Source organism: Acipenser ruthenus, chromosome 18 (genome assembly GCF_902713425.1).
Source record: "Acipenser ruthenus chromosome 18, fAciRut3.2 maternal haplotype, whole genome shotgun sequence".
NCBI lineage: Eukaryota > Metazoa > Chordata > Actinopteri > Acipenseriformes > Acipenseridae > Acipenser > Acipenser ruthenus.
The window spans coordinates 134,373-141,140 of record NC_081206.1 but is presented as its reverse complement, the minus strand read 5'-3'; positions in this window follow the sequence as shown (position 1 = coordinate 141,140).

Genomic DNA, 6,768 nt, shown 5'->3' with positions numbered 1-6,768 from the left:
ACAGGGTGAGCACATGCTGTTCAGTGTAGTTACAGGGTGAGCACATGCTGTTCAGTGTAGTTACAGGGTGAGTACATGCTGTTCAGTGTAGTTACAGGGTGAGCACATGCTGTTCAGTGTAGTTACAGGGTGAGCACATGCTGTTCAGTGTAGTTACAGGGTGAGTACATGCTGTTCAGTGTAGTTACAGGGTGAGCACATGCTGTTCAGTGTAGTTACAGGGTGAGTACATGCTGTTCAGTGTAGTTACAGGGTGAGTACACGCTGTTCAGTGTAGTTACAGGGTGAGCACATGCTGTTCAGTGTAGTTACAGGGTGAGCACATGCTGTTCAGTGTAGTTACAGGGTGAGCACATGCTGTTCAGTGTAGTTACAGGGTGAGCACATGCTGTTCAGTGTAGTTACAGGGTGAGTACATGCTGTTCAGTGTAGTTACAGGGTGAGCACATGCTGTTCAGTGTAGTTACAGGGTGAGCACATGCTGTTCGGTGTAGTTACAGGGTGAGCACATGCTGTTCAGTGTAGTTACAGGGTGAGCACATGCTGTTCAGTGTAGTTACAGGGTGAGCACATGCTGTTCAGTGTAGTTACAGGGTGAGCACATGCTGTTCAGTGTAGTTACAGGGTGAGCACATGCTGTTCAGTGTAGTTACAGGGTGAGCACATGCTGTTCGGTGTAGTTACAGGGTGAGTACATGCTGTTCAGTGTAGTTACAGGGTGAGCACATGCTGTTCAGTGTAGTTACAGGGTGAGCACATGCTGTTCAGTGTAGTTACAGGGTGAGCACATGCTGTTCAGTGTAGTTACAGGGTGAGTACATGCTGTTCAGTGTAGTTACAGGGTGAGTACATGCTGTTCAGTGTAGTTACAGGGTGAGCACATGCTGTTCAGTGTAGTTACAGGGTGAGCACATGCTGTTCAGTGTAGTTACAGGGTGAGTACATGCTGTTCAGTGTAGTTACACGGTGAGCACATGCTGTTCAGTGTAGTTACAGGGTGAGTACATGCTGTTCAGTGTAGTTACAGGGTGAGCACATGCTGTTCAGTGTAGTTACACGGTGAGCACATGCTGTTCAGTGTAGTTACAGGGTGAGCACATGCTGTTCAGTGTAGTTACAGGGTGAGCACATGCTGTTCAGTGTAGTTACAGGGTGAGTACATGCTGTTCGGTGTAGTTACAGGGTGAGCACATGCTGTTCAGTGTAGTTACAGGGTGAGCACATGCTGTTCAGTGTAGTTACAGGGTGAGCACATGCTGTTCAGTGTAGTTACAGGGTGAGCACATGCTGTTCAGTGTAGTTACAGGGTGAGCACATGCTGTTCAGTGTAGTTACAGGGTGAGCACATGCTGTTCAGTGTAGTTACAGGGTGAGCACATGCTGTTCAGTGTAGTTACAGGGTGAGCACATGCTGTTCAGTGTAGTTACAGGGTGAGCACATGCTGTTCAGTGTAGTTACAGGGTGAGTACATGCTGTTCGGTGTAGTTACAGGGTGAGCACATGCTGTTCAGTGTAGTTACACGGTGAGCACATGCTGTTCGGTGTAGTTACAGGGTGAGCACATGCTGTTCAGTGTAGTTACAGGGTGAGTACATGCTGTTCGGTGTAGTTACAGGGTGAGCACATGCTGTTCAGTGTAGTTACACGGTGAGCACATGCTGTTCGGTGTAGTTACAGGGTGAGCACATGCTGTTCAGTGTAGTTACAGGGTGAGTATATGCTGTAAAATAAACAATATAACGGCTATATGAAGTTGTAAAGTATTTTATAATTTCTGTGGAAAAAATTCAATATGAGCAGCTAATGTGAGCAGATGAAAAAGTCTGAGTTACTGTTGCATGCTCTGAGAGTCATGCAGTATAAACCAGAAATGTTGTTTCCTCATACTGCTGTGCAGTGCTTTTAATTCAAGCACAGAGCTCCAATTAAAATCACTAGAAACATTAAACAGGGTGTTCAAATCCAGTAAACGCTGGAATGTGCCTGTTCTGAAGCACAAGGCTCCAGACTCTGACAAATAATAAAAGACATGCAGACCTGGAAGCAACATTTTCAAGATATTCTCACCTGAGCAAACATATCCAGCCAAGCCGTGCATCTGTAATAAACAGCTTCAGCAAGCATGCACACTGACCAAGTCACACTGAGGCGACCACGCTTCAGCAAGCATGCACACTGACCAAGTCACACTGAGGAGACCACACTTCAGCAAGCATGCACACTGACCAAGTCACACTGAGGAGACCACACTTCAGCAAGCATGCACACTGACCAAGTCACACTGAGGCGACCACGCTTCAGCAAGCATGCACACTGACCAAGTCACACTGAGGAGACCACGCTTCAGCAAGCATGCACACTGACCAAGTCACACTGAGGAGACCACGCTTCAGCAAGCATGCACACTGACCAAGTCACACTGAGGAGACCACACTTCAGCAAGCATGCACACTGACCAAGTCACACTGAGGCGACCACGCTTCAGCAAGCATGCACACTGACCAAGTCACACTGAGGAGACCACGCTTCAGCAAGCATGCACACTGACCAAGTCACACTGAGGAGACCACGCTTCAGCAAGCATGCACACTGACCAAGTCACACTGAGGAGACCATGCTTCAGCAAGCATGCACACTGACCAAGTCACACTGAGGAGACCACGCTTCAGCAAGCATGCACACTGACCAAGTCACACTGAGGCGACCACGCTTCAGCAAGCATGCACACTGACCAAGTCACACTGAGGAGACCACGCTTCAGCAAGCATGCACACTGACCAAGTCACACTGAGGAGACCACGCTTCAGCAAGCATGCACACTGACCAAGTCACACTGAGGAGACCATGCTTCAGCAAGCATGCACACTGACCAAGTCACACTGAGGAGACCACGCTTCAGCAAGCATGCACACTGACCAAGTCACACTGAGGAGACCACGCTTCAGCAAGCATGCACACTGACCAAGTCACACTGAGGAGACCACGCTTCAGCGAGAGCCTTCATCACTATGAACCCCGTTCTTCAGTGGAACCTCACCAAGCTCCTTGGTTTCATTGGCTGTTCATTCTGTTTGTGAACTCCATCAGTACATTGCTTATCCTATGACTACACTGCTTCACTATGACTTGCCATGCTTTACACTGTAAGATCATTCCACCGAAACATTATGAAGGGATATGGAAACACATCTCAATGTTCTTTTTGTCTTGTATTTTGTATAGTTTTTGAGAATAGAAATGTCTGTTTAAAATCACTGGACCCTGCTTGCCTTTGCCCTGGTATTCAGCTGTAAACTTTAATAATGGAGTTCATTATTTTAGATCCCTCACAAACATGGGCTTTTGTGGCATTCCACACTGACATTGCTTCCTGTGTCAGATGCTGCTTTTAAAAGACTTTTCTGCTGCCATTATCTGATTCCACTCGACAGTATCTTACATCTGCAAGGAATAACAAAGCAGCTGTCAGGTGATGAGACTGTAGCGCATTCATGCAAATGCATTCTATACGGCTTTATCTGGTTTGAATTACAGTTCAGAGCACTAAAAAAAAACATTGAAACTACAGTTCTGGAATTGCAAAAGTATTTCTTTGATGGCATGACTAAAACGGCAGCAGTGCACACCTGCACTAAATAAAGTTCTGCTCTCATCATTTGGTGATGATTTTGTTTTGTTCATCATCTCAATTTAAATGCACTTCACTGACAATCATGCAGTAATGAAACACTGCATGGAAGACTACACTCTGTGTGTCAGAGAGCCAGGTCTGGCACGCACAGGGCTCTGCGATGGGTCTGTGTGTGTCAGAGCCAGGTCTGGCACGCACAGGGCTCTGTGCTGGGTCTGTGTGTGTCAGAGAGCCAGGTCTGGCACGCACAGGGCCCTGCACTGGGTCTGTGTGTGTCAGAGAGCCAGGTCTGGCACGCACAGGGCTCTGCACTGGCTGCTTTTCATTTGTTCTGAAATACAGGCTGGTATCTGGCAGCTTCCCCTCTAGACTGGGACGCCCTACAATACATCTTGACGTTGGTTGGTATCTAAATGCCAACAAAAATCAAAGTGTGACGCACAACCCATCCTGGGTGTACAGATGAGATTGGGGTCCATCGCACGACCCATCCTGGGTGTACAGATGAGATTGGGGTCCATCGCACGACCCATCCTGGGTGTACAGATGAGATTGGGGTCCATCACACGACCCATCCTGGGTGTAGAGATGAGATTGGGGTCCACAGCCTGCTTCTCCTTTCAATTCAATCAATTAGTTTGACGCCGGCCCTGACTGCGGCTCATCTCAAACTCACCAAACATCAACACAGCTTCTTCATGTAAAGAATGCTGGTCTCCTGAGAACTGTATCAAAAGAACTGCAGGTGCTTGGAATTGAATGAATGCGTCTCTGTGAACTGCGTTTCATGGCTCGTGGTGTAAAGACAGATATGATATTGTCATGTTAAATGTTGTATTACTTGATGTTAAATGTTATGTTCTGAATGTCCCAGCCTGGCAGATCGGTTGTGGATTGCTTGCTGTTATGAAGCACTTGTGGTGTTAACATCAGATAAAGGCCCCGTCTGCCTGACTGGTATCCACGTGCCTGTGGATTTTCCATGGAAAGTTTTTGAATGGTGTGTGCGTGTGGACTGGCAGGCTAGTTCTGCTTTCTGCCAGTCCCACCTGTTTATAATAAATCTTTCCTGTAATTGTGCTTACAAAAAAAAACAACTTTGTAGTGCGCCAATTAAAACCCTATGAAATGGCTTTGTGAATGTGTTTGACAATCTTCACTTACAGCAAGAGAACTTGGCAGTGTTGCATCCCTCCATGGGGGATGCCTGCATCAAACCCCAGCTATCACAGTGACCACCACCAGCCGTGCTCCGCTAGGTCCAGATCCCTCCATGGGGGATGCCTGCATCAAACCCCAGCTATCACAGTGACCACCACAGGCTGTGCTCCGCTAGGTCCAGATCCCTCCATGGGGGATGCCTGCATCAAACCCCAGCTATCACAGTGACCCCCACCAGCCGTGCTCCGCTAGGTCCAGATCCCTCCATGGGGGATGCCTGCATCAAACCCCAGCTATCACAGTGACCACCACCAGCCGTGCTCCGCTAGGTCCAGATCCCTCCATGGGGGATGCCTGCATCAAACCCCAGCTATCACAGTGACCACCACCAGTGGCATTTCGGTGGAAAAAACATCTTTTAATGTACAGGAGATCTGTGAAGTTAAAAGCAGCCCCTCTAAAATCGCTTTGTTTTTTCTTTCTTCATGAAGAACAAGTTGAATGCAGTAATGCATTGTATTCCTCGTCTCAGAGCAGTGTTAAGCATGGCTAGTGTACAAGCCTGCTGTGTTCTCAGTAACGTGACCCGAGTCCAGGAGCAGCTCTTCACTTCCAGCTGCCTGCCACACACACACACACTCACGAACGCACACATACAAACGCACGCATGCACACACACACATGCAAAGTGTCTTTCTGCAAGCCACCTAGTGCTCTATGACTTACTACTACAGGCAGGCTGATCTCACCTCTGTATGTCTGTGGTAAGCAAATAAAAGAGCAGCTTCTGAACGGAGTCCCAGCACCTCCACTCAGAAGCATCACGCAATCTGAAGCTGCTTCCTCCTTTAAGAGTGGAAGCAGACAGCAGCCTTGGACTTGGCTGTTAAGAGCTCTGTGTGTAAATGTAAATTACTGTGATAATTACCTTGCATCTTTGAGGTGGTTTAATTATTCATCGGTTTATTTTCCATTTTAATTGATACCAGCTGGATTAAAAGGTCTTAAACTCAGATGAGTCATTTTACACAACCTTAGTATTAAAATGTACAAGGAGCGTACCATTTCAGCACACAGGTAAAACGCATTGATAAAAACACAGCGAGAAACTCAGCACTGCATCCAGATCAGCAGAACATTGGAAACGCTCAGCATTCTGAAGAGAATTCTAACACCTTTATCGCCAGACAAAGAGAAGGAGGCGATACGTTTTATTGGACTAACTAAACAATAATTAATCACAAGCTCTCAAGACCTCAAAGGTAAAAGTAGGGCAGAGAGATCGATGTTTGCATTCAAACGTGGCATCAGAGCTTTAACAAAAAGAACCCATTTTGTGTCACTAGTCCGAATGTCTTTAGTCTTTGGCACTGTTCATTGTGCGGCCACACATCCAGCTTTAGAATTGTAGCGATTCAAAATGGGTTCTTTTTGAGAGCTTGCGATTAATTATTGTTCAGTTAGTCCAATACAAGCTATCACACCCCCTTCTCTATCCTCTCTGGACTGATATGGCCACCACTACCTGTATCAGCACATGGACTGTAATCGTGCAATTGAAGGATTGGTATCTTGCTCCATGCAGCCCTTGAGACAGCATTAGTGTCCTTGCCTTCAGATTCAGAATTCTCTTCTCTCTGGCTCAGCGATTCAAGGAATGGAACCCCAAGCTTTCAGTTTATTATCCCGTCGCACAGCGGTCTTCAGAGCTTCTCCATGGAAACTCACTGAAGCTCCAATAAGGACCACCTCTGCAAATAGAGAGGAGAGGAAACCCACACACCCCCCGGTCCATAACGTAACACTGCGTGTTCCTGCCATATTACAAACTCTCAATGTTAAGATGAAGGCGCAAGGGGGAGCAGCTTAAGATCCACACATGGGAAAAAAAATTAACGAAAATAAAAAAAATCTAGCAAGCCAAAAATGGCACTTTGAGCAGCAGCTGTTTTCCATTGAAAATGTCATCTTAAAA